Source organism: Benincasa hispida, chromosome 1 (genome assembly GCF_009727055.1).
Source record: "Benincasa hispida cultivar B227 chromosome 1, ASM972705v1, whole genome shotgun sequence".
NCBI lineage: Eukaryota > Viridiplantae > Streptophyta > Magnoliopsida > Cucurbitales > Cucurbitaceae > Benincasa > Benincasa hispida.
The window spans coordinates 6,770,566-6,793,870 of NC_052349.1; the positions used below are offsets into that span (position 1 = coordinate 6,770,566).

Consider the following 23,305-nt stretch of genomic DNA (forward strand, 5'->3'; position numbering starts at 1 on the left):
CGGAAAAAGAAAGGCAATTACGAAAAAATTTGGAGATTGGATCAAATCATACAATTTGCTTACCAAATGGATGAATATCCTACAAATCACAAACCCCGATACAATCGTTCATTGGAGGCTAAATGAGGTGGATTGTGATGAAAGGATTGCAATGTTCAGTGTGTTTTGGTTGTTTGGACCTGTTATTGAGGGTTTAGCATTGCAAGCCGCTACTTCAAATTGACAGAACCCATTTGTATGGGAAGTATAAAGGAACATTATTAATAACTACCTCAGTTGATGCAAATGAGAAGTATAACTAGATTGACATCTAATAATGGCATTAGTGGAACAATGGCACCAAGAGACACACTTTCCACATGTTGCATGGAGAGTGTACAATTACACTTCAATCCAATTTGGACTCCCGATTAATGGAAAATCATTGATCGGGTCTCTAAATTATGAGTGGACACAACTTCATGCTCTTCTTTTAGGTGTAACCACGAATGACATCATCATGGTTATCTAAGCCTACCATGATTAGTTGATCAATTTAACAACTTCGCCCATCTACCCAATGAAGAGGACCTGCAACGTACGCTCGAGCATATATTCTCACATTGATAATTCCAACAGCAGAGTGGGCATATATGTCTTGCATGGTTGAAAAAGTACAAGGAAAAAAAAAAGACATTGCAGACCCATTTTAAGATAAGCATATTTACCGCATCATTGTTGTGTTCATTATGAAAATCAACGAGAGTTTGGTTGTTTAATGTTATCGAGACAAAATTGCATATTTAACTCCTCAAATTACAATATAGCTATGTGAAATCTCTTAATCTGGATTAAAAAATTTGAAATATTGAGAATTTTAAGAAATATGCCAAACAAATCAAATTAACAACAGTGTAGGTACAGCCTAAATATATTGAATGACATAATTAAAACAAAAACATCCTTTCCCTAAACTTATTTGCCATGATTGTTTGATTTTATTTCATTATTACATACCAAAATAAATTTTAAAACCATTAACTTGTTATTCGTAGACTCGATGGTGACATTAGATCGTGTGAATGAAATCGATGGTGTAAACGAAGTCGATGGTAACATTACAATGGAAGAACAAGTTAATCCAATAAAACAAGACATAAGTATTCGATATAATGTTCAAAATGATTATTATTTTATTATTATTTTTGGGATAAATCTCTTATTTGGATGGGGACAAAAAAAAGTCCTCTCCTCCTTTCCAATTAGAAACCACTCTTTTCCCTAATTAATTTTCAAAACTACCCGCAATCTACCATTTATTTTACCATTTTCGTCATAACACAAAATTATTGGTAAAAAACAATGAAACGTTTTTGTTCATTTGAATAAAAAAAATTACATAATATTAACATATAGAACCAACAAAAGCATTAGATAAAAATTATAACTATAACTATACAGACAAAAACTGAGAGTAATCAAATAGTCATGTAAAAAAACTACAACGGTCCATAAACATCCACAAAGTTAAATTTATCAAATACATAATAGGTTAGAAGTGTAATTTATTTTGAAAATATTAAAAATTTATATTTATGTAGTTTGTAAACCAATGTAATATTCACCTAATCTATGAATTTCTATATAAATAAATAATAAAAATTCTCAATATTTCAAAATTTTTAATCAAGACTATGAGATTTCACATGGCTACATGGCCGGTTCACTGGTTGCATAAAATAGTTCAGAAATCAAACAATTCAAGAACCCGTTTGTTAGGACTCGCTTCAAAATGATTTAGAGAGGGCCAAAACCATTCAAATCAATTTTAATGATGAGATATAATTGAGATTAATCACCTAAAATTCGACATTAAGTTAATTTAAAATAATTAAAGACGAGATAAATATGATTTGTTTTCAAATTTACCCAAAAAAATTGCCAATAATATTTTTCCACTCTTTGAAAACAATTCTTAAAAGTGAAGCATAAATCTTGAAACGAGGCTCATAACTAGATATTCGGAAACAATTTCTAGAATTCAACAATGACAAAAACAGAATTGCAATTTCTAGAATTCAACAATGACAAAAACAGATTATCGGAAACAAACCGAAAACTCGATAATTTTGAAAAGTATTATATAATCATTAAGGTTGGAGAGATCAGAGTGTGCTAATATGGAAATTCAGTCACGGTTAATTCAGAAACACGGACCAATGTTGCTCATCATATCTCTACCAAACTTCAACAAGATCAAAGAAAAACACAGACTAAATTTAGAAGACTATGCGAATGGAAACAAAATCAAGTGAAAATGCATTCGTAAGACTTGCGGGACAAAGCGAAAAGCATCAGAGACTTAAATACGAAAGTAATCACGAAATACTTCGATCATTTTGTTGCAGTTAATTTCCTCATCCTCTGCAACATTCTTTGTCCCGCTACAAATAAACAATGAAACTAAAAAATGGAAATGAATAATATGATGACCGACAGCGGTATATCAACGATGAGAATAAAGGAAAGATGAACGAAGAAGGACAGAGACCGTCGACGGAATAGATGAAGGCTTCTTAGGGTTTAAAGCGATATTTATAGGGTTCTGCGAGTGAACCCTAGAAATTAGTTGAGTTTTATATGGGCCTTTTGTTTGGGCCCATTGCATATCTCTTCCACAGCGCTCATCAAACGATTACATGGGCTTAGCCCAATAAAGAAAATATTGAGGATTTTTCAATTTAATTGGTTAAATTACCATTTTAAGAGGGTTAAATTACAAGTCTAGTGTTTGAAATTTTAAGCTTATATTTGTTTGGTTTATGAACTATTAATTATTTTTTAAAAAAATATGTGTGGTTGGAGGACCGAACCTCATATTTCAAAATTGATAGTTCAAATGCATACTAATTAAAAGCATGTTTGGACTTTAAATTGACTAAAGAAAAAAAATATTTTTCAAAAAAGTTGTTTTTATTTAAACTCTCTTGATAAAAATGGTTTAAAATAAATTTTGAAAATGTTTCAAGAACTATTTTGAGTGATTGTCAAACACTTTCATTTTTTTTTTTCAAAATTAAACACTTGAATAGTTAAAAGGAAAAAAAAAAAAAAGTACACCTTGAGTTATGCTCATATTGGTCATTAACTATTAAATTTGTTTATTAGATACTTGAACTTTCTATTTTATATGAAGTAGATGTTCCTCTTTAAAATATGTAATAAATTCTTAAAATTTTAAGTTATATGTTGATTGAGTTGCTAAAAGTTAAAAGGGTGTATATAATAATCTAATAGGTCTTCAAACTTTCAATTTTGTACTTAATAAGTCATTTAACTTGTTTGGTATATTTCTTAAAATTCACGTGTCTATTCAAGATAAAACTAATATTTTAAGGTTTCATTATAATTATTATTTGTTTTTTTAAAACAATAAATATGTTAATATACATTAGACACGAAATTTAAAGTTTATTGGACTCCATCACATGCTTTGTAAAAGTTTGGAGGCTATACTATACATGTAATTTACTTGATTTGAAAGTATAAAAATAATAGGAAAATATATTTTTTGTCATTAGTAAGAAATTAAAGTAGATCTGACATAAAATACAAATGTCAAGCATCATGTTTGTAACCAGACAACTAACAAACAGAATAGCGTAATATCAAAGAATAACATCAACGATGCACAAAGGATGGTAATCTAGTTCGTTGTACCCACACATACATTTGAGAGACAATGAGTCCGATGAAAATAACTTCACCAATAAAGAGTCAAGCGATTACAAATTATTACTTATCTGATATACTTCCCATCACATAACATGTTGCACAAGTTTTGTCTGCAGTAAAATTAGCTAATTACCATGCAATAACAATTAATTTTCAAAATATTATACTTTTTAACTTCACATTTTGAATTCTTTTTTCTAAAAAAAAATCCACATTTTGAGTTTAATTTATATTTTGTTCTCAAATTTTAAAATTTTATACCTTTAAGGAAAATTCTTATAAATAGAAAAATCTAATAAATATTTACACTTTATAGCAAAAAGTGCACTGTAAATATTTTTAATATTTAAATAGACCCCTAATTTTAATTTCAATTATAAACTTTAAATTTAATATCAATTTGATTGGTATGTTTTGGAATCTAACAATTTTACATTTAAAATTTGAGTTTAGCTTTTATTTAGTTAATAAGTTCCAATATTTTACACTTGTCCCTATAATTAATGTTCACTTTAGTCTTGAATGCTAACTTAGAATTAATTATCTTAAAATAATTATTTGAATATAGCTCAATAACTCTAATAATACTTTTAGAGAATGAAAAAAATTAAATATCGTTTGGTAAGTATTTAGTTTTTAATTTTTTGTTTTTGAAAATTAAGCCTATAGGGACTATTTCCATCTCCAAACTTTTCTTTTGGGTAAATTTTGGAAACTAGAAAAAGATAGGTCCCATTTGGTAACAATTTTTTCGTTTGTTTTTTGAAAATTAACCATATTTTATCAATATTTCGTACAATGATTTGCATCTTTTTTAAGTACAATGGTTGAATTCTTAGTCAAATTTAAAAAACAAAAGTAATTTTTTGAAAGCTACGTTTTTTTTTTCCAAAATTTGGGTTAGTTTTTTAAACCATTGGTGAAAAGTAGATAAGAAAAAAATAAATTTGGAAGTGGAGATAATGTCCATAGACTTACTTTTAAAAAACAAAATAGTAACCAAATGGGTCATTGTTGGGGTTGATGTCCTAAACTCTCATTGGGTCATGTAATTTATAAACACTTGTATTGAACAAACGTTTGTGATGTAATAATATGAGATATTTTCTTCATTGTTGTCTATAAAACATGCGATGTTTTACTTGTTTTACCACAAACCAATAAACTAAGATCCTTGGTTGTCGTTGTAACTTAAGCATGTATGTGGAGACATACAAGTGGATCATGCCTTAAGTGATAACCAAAATGGTCTGTAGTATATGGATACAGGAGGGAAACCTTATCCTGGTGACATTACGGATGCGGCCCGCATTGTAGATTGTTACAAGTGTTATGACGTGCTACAGATGGTCTAATCCTGATCATTCACGTGGAGACATAAAAGTAGGGGCGTCCTATACAAAGGAGTTTGTATAAGACCGGACCACGAAGTGTTTAGTCTCGTTATATAACGTCATTCATGATAGAGACTTCACATCACTAGGATGACTATAGGTAACATGACCTTAATCCTGAGTAAGTTGGGAACTCCTGCCTTTGAGGGCGGTCCTTTGATTTGCATGGGTGCGAGTGGCTAGATTGCTAACTCAAACCTACCACTTTGGGGATTCGTCTGATCGGGGAGCTGGGAACTCAGCTACACAAGATGGAATTCACTCCTTCCCCGAAGCATGAGTAAGAAGATAGATTGCTTCCTTAAGGGCTGATTTCGAGGTTTGAACGATGTAGAGCCACACACCTTCTCATGGCTCGAAAGGTGCCCACTCATAGTAGGACTATGAAGTATTGTTCATTAGAGAGATCAGTGATACTTAAGGAGTTAGATGTAACTACAAGGATAAAATGATAAATTGGCCTAGTTGTACTTACGAGCATCTGTAAAGGGTTATCGTACTGTTGACTGGTTATATCCGATGGATATAGAAATATATTCGTGGTGAGAAGAGTACAGTTTTTGGTCTTTAATGGAGTGCCCGGCAGTTAACCGATGGTGGATCTCGTGGCTAAAGAGTTTAGTCAGCTATTCACGTACTGTTAGAGCTTCAAGCTACAGGTCCATAAGGTCCCCTTGGTAGCTCAATGGATTCAAGTTAAGAATTAGTTTTTGTGTCAGTTTGAAGTGTTCAAATTGACGAGAGACAGTTTGATTATATATGATATGATTAAATTGGTTCAATTATATATGATATAGTTGACATGATGTATGAGATACATTAATTGGAGGAAAATGATATAAATATGATTTATATCAAGTAAAAAAGAAAATAACTATGGTTTAAATGTTGCATATGATGTGATATTAAAACTACAAGTTATAAATATAATATGATAAGTTAGTTATTATATTTATTTATAATTAAAAAAATTATGAGATAATTGTTGGTGGTTTTCTCCATAGCTGTGCGTGAAAGTGGGAGGTTGTATTCAGTTTTCATAACCGAAGGATAAAATGAAAAAGGTTTTCATTTTGGATAGGAATCGCATTATCGCTTCATTGGTTGTATACTGTCCATCGTTTAGCTCAAGAGAGCCTACACGACAGCCTCAAGTGTTCCCTAAACAATCGTGTACACTCGCTTTCCTAAACAATCGTATTGTTTTTACTAAGCGATCGCATGTCTGAGCGAGATTCACTAAACGATCAAACCCGTTTTACTAAGCGATCGTGCACCTTTTATAAACAATCAAGCACAAGGTTATACGATAGACACAAACCTCTCCCACTTGCTTGGTCATTGAGTGCGATCGTTCTTTCCTCCTTCCCTCTACCAAATCTAATAGAGCCCACACCTCCTGGATTCTCACTCCGAGAATACCAAGGTCACTGAGTGGTGGGGTCCGAGAGGCTGTTTGTTCATGGAGAAGATTGTTCGTTTGCTGAGCGACAACGAGAGATTTTGGTAGACGATTGCAACGACAGCGAAAGGTGCTGATCCAAACGCGAGAGAAAGAAAGACAAAAGAAGAGTTCTTCAAAGGTAAGTCTCTCGTTCCTTAGTATTTAATATATTGTTAAAAGCATGTCGTAATTTGTTCTGAAATGCATAACTTGTATGTATGTTTGTGAATGCTTGTAATTCTATCACAATGAATTTGGAACGATCTTACTTCCACTCATAGGTTCTCTTTGATAAGAGTTCTTTCAATTGGTATCAGAGTCAGGTTCTCCAAATCCATTGATGTATAGAATAGCATTTGCATTCTTGGTGGGTAAAGCATGTCTACATTCTGTTTAAGTGTTAAATATGTTTGTGAATGTGGATTAATGGAGATTATGGGATGGTTGCCTCTGGTTATTTAATTCTTTGACATTCAAAGTTAATTGTAAGGGCCTCTGTGTTTTTGGCGTATTAACTTGCTATCGAGTCTGTAATTCAAAGTGTTTGAGTCAGTGTGAATCGCTCGTGATAAAGCTTCATGGCAAGAAGTTGCACTATACTTCGAGGAAGAAGAAAACCAAGAGTTGGTCAAACCGTGTAAACGATGGGGTAAGCGATCGTTAAGTATGGGATACTCAGCAGCAAGGTGAACGCGCGCACACTAAACGATCGTGTTGCTCAGCAAGCTTCATCGCTTAGTTACTGACTACACAATCGTGTAGTAAAAGTTACTTAAGCGCTTATTATATGATCATCTAAACAATCGTGCTTCACAACAACGTCGTCGTCTAAGCAATCGTTTAGACTTGCGCGTTTAATGTTAGTGCGCTAAACGATCAAGTAGCCTCATGCTTCATCGCATCGTAGTACTCGATCGTAGCTAAGCGATCGTGGCTACTCGCCTATTTACTAAACAATCAGGGAGGTTTCGCCCGGGTGGTTCAAGACCCAGTTCGCTTGTGAACCGGTTTGCTCAATAGATTTATGTAATAGATAGAATTTTAATTTTCGGTTTTTTAGGCTAAATCATCCCTGTCCATTAGTCTGTGATCGTACATGAGATGTATGTTTTATTATATGTCATATGGTATGCCATATAGTTGAAATCCTACCTTAGGTTATGCATTGGTCATGCATCATCTCTATATTGTATATGTTATGATATAGTAGTATGCATGATTTAAATTACATAAGAGCATGCCCATGCATCATATAATATAAGAGTTATATTTATGCATGCATTCATCTTTATATTATAAGTGTTATAGTATAAGGGTGTATGGAAACATGTTTGCTTAACTCATTACCAAGTATATAAGAGTTATATATAGTAATGAATGGACATTGCATGAAGCATGACAAATAGGTTAAATTTATAAGAGTTATAAATACCTAGTTGTGCTTAGCAATGTGGAATGGTTTGATTGTTTCTTTTATAAGTGTTATAAGGGAAATTAGAACTAAAATCGATAAGAAAGACATGCATGTGAACTTAGGCTTGAATCATGTTTTTAAAAGAGTTTTAAAACTTGGTGGAGATAGACCTAAGATCACGGTTCTAATAAGATTAACAACCTAAGGGTTAATCTTTTAATCAGTTTAATAGGATTAAATTGACTAAAAACGATTAAATATGTAGCAAATCTATCTATAAGGGACCTTTTATAGGGCGAGTTCTATCTAGGCTGGGGTACTTAAGCTGATGAAAACGGAACACCCCTACGTGGGAACCTACCTTGAAAGGTGAATTAGATAGATTTGATGCATGCATGAAAATTTGAGGATAGTCTATTAAAGAGTTTAATAGAACTTGACTTGAACTTGTTTAATTTAAAAAACAATAGTCGTTTTTTTAGCAAATCAAACTGACTTAGATAAAATCAGTAGCCGAATGGTCTAAGTTAATGAAACCCTAGGTAGAACATTTAGTGGGAAGTACTTGGGGTATATGATACTTTATTTAAACCTCTTCTCGTTTCTCCCTTTATGTTCACACCGTGAGATCTATTCTCAGCCTTGTGGCATCCTAAGAGTGTTCCCCTAAAGGATGATGTTTCGATAGGTCAATATCAAGGTGAATGGAGAGAATGTTCATAGTAAGTGGGAGCAGGACGTGCAACAACATATCCCACGGTCTCTCTCGTTAGGTTGTATAACATTTCTGTGCATCGCCTCGAGGCACCCTGGGAGTGTCCCCCTAAAGGATGGTAGTTTTGCACAACTCTTTATCTGATCTCTTGTATAGGATAAGGTCGCTTTAGTCTATTGTCCTAATCTACTTTTTCCTTACGGTGGGCACATTAGGGCGGAACTCTAGGGCCGAAAATGAAGAGTTACCCTTATGCGAAATTGTTAAAGGTTGATAATTCTTGATCGAAAAATGGTGACTGTTAGGGTCAATTACAAGAGTCATTTCTGCCTAATGGTTGAGAGTGTCTCATCCCAGTGAAAAGGCATCTAATCACCCCACCGATGACATTTGTCCTACTTTGTTGGGGCACCATTGCAAAATAGATGTCTTTTCACTTAGGGTACATGGAAACTATTTTGCTAAAACTAAAATTGGTGTTAAAATGTAGTATTGCATAGACTCATTAAGTTTGTTCGTTTTTCAGCAACGAAATTATGGCTACAGCCATAATAGCTCTTTTAAGTGTTGAAAAATTGACTAGCGAGAACTACGCTAGTTGAAAACACACGATCACAATAATTTTAATCATCGATGATTTACGGTTCGTCCTTACGGAGGAGTGTCCTCCTATTTCACCTCAGAACGCCACTCGAAATGCTCGAGAGGCCTATGAGCGTTGGACAGGAGTAAACAAAAATGCCCGAGCTTATATCTTGGCTAGTCTTAACGACGTTTTGGCCAAGAAGCATGAGCCTATGATCTTGACCCGTGAGATCATGGAGTCCCTGCGGGGAATGTTTAGAAAATCGTCTGGACAACTCAAGCACGAAGCTCTGAAATGCATCTTCAACTCCAAAATGGAGGAACGCACCTCTGTTCGTGAACATGTGCTAAACATGATGGTCCACTTCAATATGGAGGAGATGAATGGATCATGCATCGATGAGGGTAACCTGGTTAGCATAATTATGCACTCGTTGCCATATAGCTTCCTGCACTTTGTCAGTAACACGATACTCAACAAAGTTGACTATGTTGGGGTTGATGCCCTAAAGTCTCGTGTCCTATAGTTTATAAACAGTTTGTACGAAAGCTTGTGTTATTAATATATGATATTTACTTCACATCTTGTATTTTTGCTCAGTTGCTTGTTTTATTTACTTTACGACAAACCAATAAACATAAAATCCTTGGTTATCTGTATGTGACTCAAGCATGTATGTGGTGACATACGAGTGGATCATGTTTTGAGTGATAACCAAAATGGTTTGTAGTATATGGATATAGAAGGGAAACCTTATCCTAGTAACGCTATGGATGTGGCCCACTTTGTGAAATAGTCACAAATGTTGTGACTTGTCACAAATGGTCTGATCCTGATCATTCGTGTTGGGGACATGCGAGCGAGGGCGTCCTATACAAAGAGTTTGTATAAAACCTGACCACGAAATGTTAACGTCTCGTTATATAACATCGCTCATGACAAAGACTTCACTTCACTAGGATGACCATAGGTAACATGACTTCAATTCTGAGTGAGTTGGGAACTCCTATCATTGAGGGCGATCCTTTGATTTGTATGGGTGCGAGTGGCAAAATCGTCAATTCAAACCTACCATTTTGGGGATTCGTTTGATTTAGGAGCTATGAACTCAGCTACACAAGATGGAATTCACTCCTTCCCTGAGGCAGGGGTAAGTAGATAGATAGCTCCCTTAAGGGCTGATTCCAGGGTTTGAACAATGTGGTGCCACCTTCTCTTGGCCGAAAAGTGTTCACACATAGTTGGACTATGTTGTATTGTTCATTAAAGGAATCAGTGGTACTTAAGGAGTGAAATGTAACTATAGGGGCAAAACGGTGATTTGGCCCAGCTGTACTTACGAGCATTTGTGAAGGGTCATCGTACTCATGATTGGTTATATCTGATGGATACAAAAATATATCTGTGGTAAGAAGAGTTCAGTTGTTGGTCTTTAGTGGAATGCCTGATAGTTAACAGATGGTGGATCTCGTGGCTAAAGAGTTTAGTCAACTATTCACGGACCATTGGAGCTTCGAGCCACAGATCCATTAGGTCCCTTGGGTAGCTTGGAGAAAGTTGAGAACCAATGTTTGGGTTAATTTGAAATGTTCAAATTGACAAGAGGAAGTTCAATTATATATGATACAATTAGACTAGTTAATTATATATGATATAATTGGTTAAATGTATGATACATTATTTTGGAGGAAATTAGATATAAATATGATTTATATCAAGTAGAGAAAATACCATAGTAGATATGTGATATCAAACTAGATATAAATATGATTATATCATATATAATCGAATTACCTCTTGTCAATTTGAACATTTCAAATCAACACCAAGAACTGATCCTCAACTTGAATCCATTGAGCTACCAAGGGGATCTTATGGGCCTGTAGCTCGAAGCTCTAATAGTATGTGAATAACTGGCTAAACTCTTTAGTCACAGGATCCACCATCCGTTAACTGTTAGGCACTCTACTAAAGACCGATAACTAAACTCTCTTTACCACAGATGTATTATATGTCCATCTTAACTAATCAACAGTGGGACAACCCTTCACAGGTCGCTCGCAAGTACAGCTCGAAAAATAACCGTTATACTCTTGTAGTTACATCTAACTCCTTAAGTACCACTAATACCTCTAATGAACATAAGTCATAATCCTACTATGACTGAGTTCTCTCTTCCAAAGAGAAGTTGTGGCCACTATGTTCAAGCCCTAGAATCAGCCCTTGAGGGAGCAATCTATCTACTTACCTCTACTTATGAGTGAATTTCATCTTGTGTAAGTAAGTTCCTAGCTCCCAGATCAAACAAGTCCCCAAAAAGTTAGGCATGTTGAGTTGGCAATTTGGTCACTCTCACCTATACTAATCAAAGAACCACCCTCAAAGACAGGAGTTCCCAAAACACTCGGGATTGAGGTCGTGTCACCTATGGTCGTTTAGGTGAGATGTAAGTCTCCAGTTTCAATGGCGTTATATACAGAGTCTAGTCATCTCGTGGTCCGGTCTTATACAAACTCTTTATATAGGATACCCCCGCTCGCATGTATCCACATGAATGGCCTGGATCTACCATCTGTAGTAGTTTACAACACTTACAAACCTCTACAAAGCGGGTCATATCTGTAATGTCATCAGGATCAGGTATCCCACCTTAATCCTTATACTACAGACCTATTTAGATTATCACTTAAGGCATGATCCACTTATATATCACATATACATGCTTAAGTTTACATAAGATAACCATGGAGCTTTGTTTATTAGATATGAGTAAATGCCAGAATGAAATAACAATTATTTTATTCATTAAATAATGTGTATAATTACAAACAACGAGACTCCGAGAGAATTAGGACACCAATCCCAACACTAAGCAGTTCCATCGGGGTTCGAATTAGGTTTTTACTTGTTGAAATGTGCTTCAAGGAAAAATTTGGACAAAGTTTGGTTCAAAAGGTACTTATGAACCCTAAAAAAAGATTTTTGCACCTATATGGACGAACTTTGGCACAAAGGGTAAAGAAAGAGACTAAAAAGGACGAACTTTGGGTTTCTACTTGTCGAAATATGCTCCAAGTCCAAATTTGGAAGAAGATTGGTTCAAGAGATACTTATGAACCTTGGAGAGGAGTTTTGTACCATTATGGACGAACTTAGACACAATAGGTCAAGAAAGAGTCTGAAAAGGACGAACTTTGGGTTTCTACATGTCGAAGTCTGCTATAATTCCAAATTTGGACAAACTTTGGTTCAAAGGGTACTTATGAATCCTAGAAAGGAGTTTTGTACCTGTGTGGATAAACCTTGGGACAAAACATCAAGACAGAGTCTGAAAATGATGAACTTTAGGTTTCTACTTATCGAAATGTGTTCCAAGTCCAAATTTGGACGAAGTTTGGTTCAAAAGATACTTATGAACCCTGGAGAGGAGTTTTATACCTGTGTGGACAAACTTTGACACAAAAGGTCAAGAAAAGGCTCGAAAAGGACGAACTTTCGGTTTCTACGTATCGAAATGTGCTCTCAGTCCAAATTTGGTCGAAGTATGGTTTAAAAGTTACTTATGAATCCTGGACAAGAGTTTTGTACCTGTATGGATGAACTTTGGACCAAAAGATCAAGACAATGTCAAAAAATTACATATTTTAGGTTTCTACTTGTCGATATGTGCTCCAAGTCAAAATTTGGATGAAGTTTGGTTCAAAAGGTACTTTTATGAAGGAATCGAATTCGAGATTACCATGAGCAACGGAAGAAAGATTATTCCAAATCACAATCATAAATGAACAATGCATTTACAATCGACTTCAAACAAGCAGTTATACAATTCATATAGAAATTACAGCATGGAAAACTACAAATGCACAAAGGGAAAACTGTATGAACAATTGAAGATGTGTCTCCACACTCCTTTGCGCACGATCGCTCGAACAACAACAACTTCGAATGCTCGATCTACACGATCGCAACAAAGCAGCACGAACACTTCGCGTTCGTCCTCAACGATCGCCTTGGTCACGAACTCCTTAGCAATAGCACGAACGGCCTCCAGAAAACCTCAACGGTGTCAAGTTGAGTCTGACACCACCAACAAGGCTACCTTGGTATTCTTGGTGTGAGAATCCAGAGGGTGGACTATGTTCGGACTTGGAATGAGGCAGACGAAGGAGAAAACACCGATCATGTACACGGCTGGGCAAGTGGGAAATGGCGGAGACCTATCGTATAGGTCGATGCCTAATCATTCAGATAAAGCTAAGCGATCGTCTAACAAAAGCTATGCGATCGTTTAGCTCATCGTTTAACTCGGTCTATCGCCTACAGACTCTACACGATCGTTTACTTTGGACAAGCGATCATCTAGCAAAACTATGCGATCGTTTAGTAAATACTGCACGATCGTTTAGCTCACCCAACCGTCATTTAGTAAATTCGTATTTACTTGACGACTACGTGAGTTTCTTTTGCGCGAGAGAGAAAACTCAAAAAACTTTTTACGAAAATTTTTTAGCGTTTGTAAAACATTCATTTTGAAAATAGGAAAACCATTTTCCTTTTAAACTCACATTACCATGAATTCAATAACCACTCACTCACTTGGTAATTAAAGGAAAAGAATTAATTATCCAATAATTAATATTATTATAAATATAAATGATAACCAACTTATCATACAATATTTATAACCTATAGTTTTAATATTTCATCTCATGAAACATATAAACCATAGTTCTTGTTCTATTCCATGGTACTTAATATAAATTTCATTTACATCAATTCTCCACTAGATATATCTCGTACATCATCCCGATTATATCATATATAATCAAAATACCTCTTGTCAATTTGAACATTTCAAATCAACACCAAGAACTGATCTTCAACTGAATCCATTAAGCTATCAAGGGGACCTCATAGACTTGTAGCTCGAAGCTCCAATGGTACGTGAATAACTGACTAAACTTTTTAGTCACAGGATCCACCATCCGTTAACTGGCAGGCACTCCACTAAAGACTGACAGCTGAACGCTCCTTACCACAGATATATTATGTGTCCATCTTAACCAATCAGCAGTACGACAACCCTTCAAAGATTGCTCGTAAGTACAACTGGGCCAATAACTATTATGCCCCTGTAGTTACATCTGTCTCATTAAGTACCACTAATCCCTTTAATGAACATAAGTCATAGTCATACTATGACTGAGTCTTCTCTTCCAAAGAGAAGCTGTGGCCACTAATCCCTCTAATGAACATAATCTCTCTACTTATCCCTGCTTCGGGAAAGGAGTGAATTTCATCTTGTGGATTAAATTCTCAGCACCCAGATGAGACAAGTCTCTAAAAAGGTAGGCATGTTGAGTTGGCAATCTGGCCACTCTCAGCCTACTAATCAAATGACCATCCTCAAAGGCAGAAGTTCCCAAAATACTCAAGATTGAGGTCATGTCACCTATGGTCGTTTAGGTGAGATGCAAGTCTCTAGTATCATCGGCATGATATACAGAGTCTAATCATCTCGCGATCCAGGTCTTATAAAAAATCTTTATATAGGACATTCCGCTCGCACGTCTCCACATGAATAGTTAGGATCTACCATCTGTAATAGTTTACAACACTTGCAAATCTCTACAAAGCGGACCACATCCATAGTGTCACCAGGATTAGGTATCCCACCTTAATCCTATACTACAGGCCTATTTAGGTTATCACTTAAGGCATGATCCACTTGTACATCACATATACATGCTTAAGTTCACATAAGATAACTAAGGAGCTTTGTTTATTAGATATGAGTAAATGTCAGAATTAAATAACACTTATTTTATTCATTAAACAATGTGTATCTTTACAAAACAACGAGACTCTGGGAGAATTAGGACACCAATCCCAACATTATGAACCTTAGAAAGGAATTTTGTACCTATGTGGTCGAACTTTGGCATAAAGGGTAAAGAAAAAGACTAAAAAGGACGAACTTTGGATTTCTACTTGTCGAAATATGCTCCAAGCCCAAATTTGGAAGAAGTTTGATTCAAAAGATGCTTATGAACCCTAGAGAGGAGTTTTGTACTAGTGTGGACGAATTTAGACACACAAGGTCAAGAAAGAGTCCGAAAACGACAAACTTTTGGTTTCTACATATCGAAGTCTGCTATAATATCAAATTTGAACAAACTTTGGTTCAAAAGGTACTTATGAACCCTAGAAAGGAGTTTTGTACCTGTGTGGATGAACCTTGGCATAAAATGTCAAGAAAGAGTCCGAAAAGGACGAACTTTGGGTTTTTACTTGTCGAAATGTACTCCAAGTCCAAATTTAGACGAAGTTTGGTTCAAAATATATTTATGAACCCTGGAGAGGACTTTTGTACTTGTGTGGATGAACCTTGACACAAAAGGTCAAGAAACTGTCCGAAAAGGATGAACTTTGGGTTTTTACATGTTGAAATGTGATCTCAGTCCGAATTTGATCGAAGTTTGGTTTAAAAGTTACTTTTGAACCCTGGATAGGAGTTTTGTATCTGTATGGATGAACTTTGAACCAAAAGGTCAAGAAAGAGTCCAAACATGACGTACTTTGGGTTTCTACTTGTCGATATGTGCTCCAAGCCAAAATTTGGATGAAGTTTGGTTCAAAAGATACTTATGAACTCTAGAAAGAAATTTTATACCTATGTGGTCGAACTTTGGCACAAAGGGTAAATAAAGAGACTAAAAAGGACGAACTTGGGTTTCTACTTATCGAAATGTGCTCCAAGTCTAAATTTGGAAGATGTTCGATTCAAAAGATACTTATGAACCCTGAAAATGAGTTTTATACCAGTGTAAACGAACTTAGACACAAAAGGTCAAGAAAGAGTCTAAAAAGGACGAACTTTGGTTTCTACATGTCAAAGTCTGCTATAATTCCAAATTTGGATGAACTTTGGTTCGAAGGGTTTAGTCTGTAAAGCACGAACTTTGGGTTTCTACTTGTCGAAATGTGTTCTAAGTCACCAACATGAGTGTAGCTCAACTGGCATAGTGCTTGTACTATTGACCTTGAAGTCAGATGTTCGATTCCCCTACCCCACATTTTAGTTACAATACCTTTGCCAAAAAAAAAATGTATCTATAGAGGAGTTTTGTATCCACACTGGTACATAAATACCTTTTGAACCAAACTTCGTCCAAATTTTAACTCAGAGCACATTTCGACAAGTAGAAACCTAAAGTTCGTCATTTTTGACCTCTTTCTTAACCTTTTGGTCCAAAGTTCATCCATACAGGTACAAAACTCCTGTCCAGGGTTTATAAGTATCTTTTAAACCAAACGGTACATAGACCAAATGATATAATTCGACCAAATTTGGACATAGAGCACATTTCAATACGTAGAAACCCAAGGTTCGTCCTTTTTGGACTCTTTCTTGACCTTTTGTGTCAAAGTTCGTCCATACAGGTACAAAACTCCTCTCCAGAGTTCATATCTTTTGAACCAAACTTCGTACAAATTTGGACTTGGAAAACATTTCGATATGTAGAAATCCAAAGTTCGTCCCTTTCTAACTCTTTCTTAACATTTTGGTCCAAGGTTCATCGATGCAGGTACAAAACTCCTTTCCAGGGTTCATAAGTATCTTTTGAACCAAAGTTTGTCCAAATTTGGAATTATAACAAACTTCGACACATAAATCCAAAGTTCGTACTTTTCGGACTCTTTCTTGATTTTTTGCATCTAAGTTCGTCCACACTGGTACAAAACTCATCTCCAGGGTTCATAAGTATCTTTTGAACCAAACTTCTTCCAAATTTGGACTTGCAACACATTTGGACAAGTAGAAACTCAAAGTTCGTCCTTTTTAGTCTCTTTCTTTGCCCTTTGTGCCAAAGTTCGACCACATAGGTACAAAATTTCTTTCTAGGGTTCATAAGTACCTTTTGAACCAAACTTCATCTAAATTTTGACTTGGAGCATATTTCGACAAGTTTAAACCCAAAGTTTGTCATTCTTTTACTCTTTCTTGACTTTTGGTCCAAAGTTTATCCATACAGGTACAAAACTCTTCCAGGGTTCATAAGTAACTTTTAAACTGAACATCAACCAAATTTGAACTGAGAGCACATTTCGACACGTAGAAACCCGAAGTTCGTCCTTTTTGGACTATTTCTTGACATTACAGTTCATCCACACAGGTACAAAACTCCTCTCCAGGGTTCAAAAGTATCTTCTAAACTAAATTTTGTCCAAATTTGGAATTAGAGTACATTTCAACAAGTAAAAACTCAAGTTTCGTACATTTCAACAAGTAAAAACTCAAGTTTCGTCTTTCTCGGACTCTTTATTTACATTTTGTGCCAAGGTTCATCCACATAGGTACAAAACTCCTTTTCAGGGTTCATAAGGTATCTTTTGAGCCAAACTTCTTCCAAATTTTGACTGGGAGCACATTTAGACAAGTAGAAACCCAAAGTTCATCCTTTTTAGTTTCTTTCTTTACCCTTTGTGCCAAAGTTCGTCCACATAGGTACAAAATTCCTTTCTAGGGTTCATAAGTACCTTTTGAATCGAACTTCGTCCAAATTTTGACTTGGAGCACATTTCGACAAGTAGAAATCCAAAGTTCATCATTTTTTTACTCTTTCTTGAACTTTTGGTCTAAAGTTCATCCATACAGGTACAAAACTCTTGTCCAAACTTCGACCATTCGGACTGAGATCACATTTCAACATGTAGAACCCCAAAGTTCATCCTTTCCGGACTGTTTCTTGACCTTTTGTGTCAAGGTTCGTCCACACAAGTACAAAAGTCCTTTCCAAGATTCATAAGTATCTTTTGAATCAAACTTCATCTAAATTTGGACTTGGAGCACATTTCGACAAATAGAAACTCAAAGTTCGTCCTGTTCGGACTCTTTCTTGACATTTTGTGCCAAGGTTCATTCACACATGTACAAAACTCCTTTCCAGGGTTCATAAGTATCTTTTGAACCAAAGTTCGTCCAAATTTGAAAGTATAGCAGACTTCGACATGTATAAACCAAAAGTTCGTCGTTTTCGGACTCTTTCTTGACCTTTTGTGTCTAAGTTCGTCCACACTAGTACAAAAATCTCTCTAGGGTTCATAAGTATCTTTTGAACCAAACTTCTTCCAAATTTGGACTGGGAGCATATTTAGACAATTTTATTCTCCATCCCCGTGAAATTTCCCACGAAGAATTTGCAGGGATCGGGTTCCTCGCGAGAAATTCTTCCCTGTTACTTTTTTTTTTTTTTTTGTAAAAAATCAATTACTTTAAATCAATAATGTGAACAAATTTTAATTAAATAATTAACTTTATCACTGTTAGTTTTATATGAAAATTTGAATTTAAAAATAAATTACTCAAATTTTGACCTAAAAAGGCTAATTAATTTTTTAAGTAGAAAGAAATAAATATAAATCAAATTATTCACATGTATAATCTACATTTAAATATTCAATTTAAACATATTCATTATCTTTCCAAATAAATAATCAAATTTGAAATTTAAAAGTAAAATTTATATAATAATAATAATAATATAACATTAGATAAATATACTAAATAAATATGTAGATGCTAATCGAGGCGGGACGGGAAACAGGGTAGGGGCGGGGGTGGGAACGGGGACGGGGAATCTGTCCCCGTGAGAACTTTTTTCCCCACTTCCTCCCCCATTTCCCACCTAATCGAAGAATTTCTGCCGCGTTCGGGACGGAACCCATGAAAAATTGGACATCTCTAGATCCACATGAAGTCTCAATTGGCTTAAATATATAGCATCCGCAAAGTGGTTGGTGGACAGTGTGAATGGATGTGTGCTCCTGCTGTGGAGCGATTGAGTTCAAATCCGGTGCGAGGATATATTTTTTCCCTTCAAATTCTTGCCCATTAGTTTTAGTTTATTATTATTATTTTAATAATCTATTTATTATAATATAAGTCACGATAGTTTTGGTACATACATACAAACCAAATTCATACCCTATCATTTTTATTCTTATTTAAAGTCATTTTGGTGAATTTACACATACTTTAATTTTTTTTTTTTGACAAATTGTAAAAAATAACACATTTAAATTTTTACATTATAAAATTAACATGTTCTTTTTATAAGAATAGTTTTTCTCGGTCTATCTCGGACTAGATCGACATCGAGATTTAGTTAAAAACAATTTTTTCTAACTTATCTATTGTTTTGGGTCTTGTCAGTACATCTTGTAATTTTTTAAATCTTTAGTTGTTTTCACAATTATATGAATTTCTAAATGTGTTTTCAATTATCAAAATACATTTTCCCCAATTGATTCAACATTATTAAATTCTGGTAAACATCAAATTTTACGAAAAATTGGATAAGATTTGGGATATATATAGAATCTCAGTGTTAATTCTGTCCAAGATTCCATCGAAAGCTCAAGTATATGAATTTTGGTGTTAATTATGCCCGTGATTTCACCGAGAAAGCCCAAATATATAGAATCTTGGTGTTATTTTGACCGATATTAATACCGACATCCACATAATCTTTTCAAATTATATGTGATTTCTCCCAATCTTATACAACTCTCACATCTTGATTTTTCTCTTACAATATTTGCCAAATCTTATATAAAATCTTGCAAATCTTACCTCAAATGTATATTTACACGAATTTCTAAATTGATTTACTAATTATCTAGATAATTTACCAATTATATTTTCAAGTTTCTTCGAATTGTGTTTATTTGGTACCATTTTTAATTTTGGAAAAATTTGGGAAGATTATGTACCAAACTTCGGTGTATAATCTGGCGAGATGTATCGAGAAGATCCAAAACAATCAATAAGTTAGAAAAAGCTTATTTTTCTAACTAAATCTCGATGGTCGATCTCACCCAAGATGGAAAGAGAAAAACTATTTTTACAAGTTTTCAAAAAGCGTGTAGGTTTTGTAAAGTGAAAACTTAAACGTGTTATTTCTGAAAAATTTTCAAATTTTTTAACTATTATTTTTATCTCGCAATTATCTTTCAACTTTCAAACTTGAAGCAACTAACTTCAAAAAATTTATATTTGTTTTAGGTGATTTAGGGTGGGTAGAAACATGTTTTAGCAAGCTTCGTAGCTACTGTTTTTTTTAATCTCGTTAAAACATATATAAAATCATCCTAAATCGCCTCTAAATCGCTTATGGCAAGCATAAAATTTATTTGCAGCTAGAAATTTCAAGTTTGAAAGTTGTGAGATATTAGTAAGATAATTGCGAGATAAAACAAGTACCTAAAAGCATGCTAAAACATGTGTAAAAACTATTCTAAATCACCTCTAGATCGGCTAAAACAAGTTAAAATTGATTTGGGATTAGAAATTTAAAGTTTGAAAGTTGCAAGATGTTTGCAAGATAAAAGACGGAAGCTAAAAAACTACCTAAAACATGTATAAAACACCACAAATCACCTAAAACAAGTATATAATTGACTTAAGATTGGGCAATTGAAGTTTGGGAGTTGCAAGATATTTGCGAGATGTTGCGAGATAAATCACCTAAAACAAGCATATAATTGATTTGAGGTTGGACAATTGAAGTTTGGGAGTTGCGAGTTGTTTGCGAGATGTTGTGAAATAAAAAAACAGAAGCTTAAAAAACTACCTAAAGCATAGGTAAAACACCAATCACTTGAAATAAGTGTATAATTGATATGGGATTGCGCATTTGAATTTTGGAAGATGTGATTTTGGAAGATGTGATGTTGGAAGGTATTCATATTATAATTGAATTCATCAAACAATATATACATGTATTATAAATCTCAATTGAATTCTTCTAAGCATAATAAAACTCAATGTTGTTGCTTCACATTGTATATGGGAGTGTTTCTTGACGTCGTGGATATTTATAAAATCTAAATCAAAAGAAAAAAAGATATACATACAATTGAATTTAAAAAAATAAGTAAAAATAAAATGATAAATGTTGCCAAGAAAAAAATGTCTAAAAAGCTAGCTAAAACATGTTTTAATAACACTAAATCACATAAAAACATGTATAAAAATAATTTGGAATTAGACATTTCAAGTTTGAAAGTTGAAAAGTTTGAGATATTGCGAGATAAAATACAGTAGCTAAAAAGTATCTAGAACATGTCCAAACTCACCTTAAATCACCTAAAACACATATAAAAATGATTTGGAGTTGGACATTTCAAATTCGGAACTTGGAAAGTTATTGCGAAATATTGCGAGATGTTGAGAAATAAAAACTGTAGTTAAAAAACTATCTAAAACATGTCCAAACCCACCATAAATCACCCAAGGCACATAAAAATGATTAGGAGTTGGGCGTTTCAAGTTTTTAGAAGTTGAAAATTCATTGCAAGATGTTGTGAGATAAAATACAATACCAAATAAACTATCTAAAGCATGTTTAAACCCACCCTAAATCACTTAAAACACATATATAAATAATTTAGAGTTGGGTGTTTTAAGTTTGGAAGTTGGAAAGTTGTTACGATATATTGTAAGGTAAAAAAAAATACCTAAAAAATATCTAAAACATATCGAAACCCACCATAAATTTCCTAAAATACTTAATAAATGATTTGGAGTTGGATGTTTCAAGTTTGGAAGTTGGAAAGTTGTTGCGAGATGTAGCGAGATAAAAAAGCATTACCTAAAATACTATCTAAACCCACCATAAATTACGTAAAACACATCAACATAATTCATAGTTAGACATTTCTAATTTGAAAGTCGGAAAGTCGTTGCAAGATGTTTGCGAAAAAAAAAAAAAAGAGCTAAAAACTTGTTAAAACATGTGTATGAAACTACCATAAATCATTTAAAACAAGTATAAACTTGATTTGAGATTATACATTCAAGTTTGAAAGTTGCACCAAGAGGAAGAAAAAAATTAACCTAACTTGACATCAACATAAAAATAAGAGTAGAGGGACAAAAAAAATTTATAACAATAAAAAGAAATCATACAAACTTACCACAAAGAGATTGAAGTTGAGAGAATATTGAAGTTGGAGAAGAGAAGTTAAGGAGAAATTGGAGAAAAATGAAAGAAAAGAAAAAATGAGAGAAGAAGAGGAAGTCATGAAATTTGAGAGAACATAGAATAAAAAGTTGGAAAAATTATATGGATGAACCAATTTTTGGGTCTAAAATGTCAAATGACCCATTTTTAAAAAATAATGTCAATTGACCCTCTGCTTACGTCATCACGGTATGAGATTACAAAAATTGCCACTGATAACCGTCTCGCTCTCACTTCGCTAATCTCGATCTCGTTGTCTATTCATCTTCCATCGTGATGTGATTGTTTGTCACTGTACGATTGATTTGACAATTTTCATGAATTCTGTCTACAACTTAAAATCGTTAACATACAGCAAAATGGTATATTCTTTAAAATCTAAAATTCTTTTGAACTTTCATTTTGTTGAATGAAGATTTATTGAACGAGGTTTTCCAGAGCAGAGTTTTTCGGAACCAAACGAAGTTTTTAGAATGGGTTTTTCATAACGGAACAGACTTTTCTTGAACTTGGTCTCATTGGTGTTTGTAGAAACGTGGTCTCAAATCAGGTATGTAAATAAACATAATGAAAAGGGTGTGAGAAAGAGGGACAAAGAAAAAGGTGGAGAGAGCAATATTGAGCGACATTGAGTGACAGCGAGAGAGTGAGATTGAGGGATAGCGAGAGGCACGAGAGCGAGAGGCGCAAGAGCAAAAGGCGCAAGAGCGAGAGGCGTGAGAGCGAGAGGCGCAAGAGCGAGAGCACGTGGGAGCGACAACGAGATAGATCCATTTGTATTACTATCTGCTTAATAAAAAAATGTTCTCTTGCTTTGTAGGATGACACAAAAGTATGTACTAATTTGATACGGAGGTCATTGGGATAAGAACCAAATTTGTATGTTGGAGGCGAGCTAACAGGAATCATTGTGCCTATTACCTTGAAATATGAAGAACTTAAAGCTCACATTTACAGGATTGCACAAATATAAGTTGCTCAGAGTTTGATGTTGTTATGAGAGTTAAATA

At 34.3% G+C, this 23,305-nt stretch overlaps 2 non-coding genes across 2 annotated transcripts; both read right to left on the minus strand.

Annotated features, from left to right (window-relative positions):
• Window positions 1-2,140: 2,140 nt before the first annotated feature.
• On the minus strand, window positions 2,141-2,217 carry LOC120070447. The gene has a single exon (XR_005479943.1). It is a non-coding gene; the product is annotated as a small nucleolar RNA SNORD18 (small nucleolar RNA).
• Window positions 2,218-2,328: 111 nt separating this feature from the next.
• On the minus strand, window positions 2,329-2,410 carry LOC120070427. The gene has a single exon (XR_005479921.1). It is a non-coding gene; the product is annotated as a small nucleolar RNA Z199 (small nucleolar RNA).
• Window positions 2,411-23,305: the final 20,895 nt, after the last annotated feature.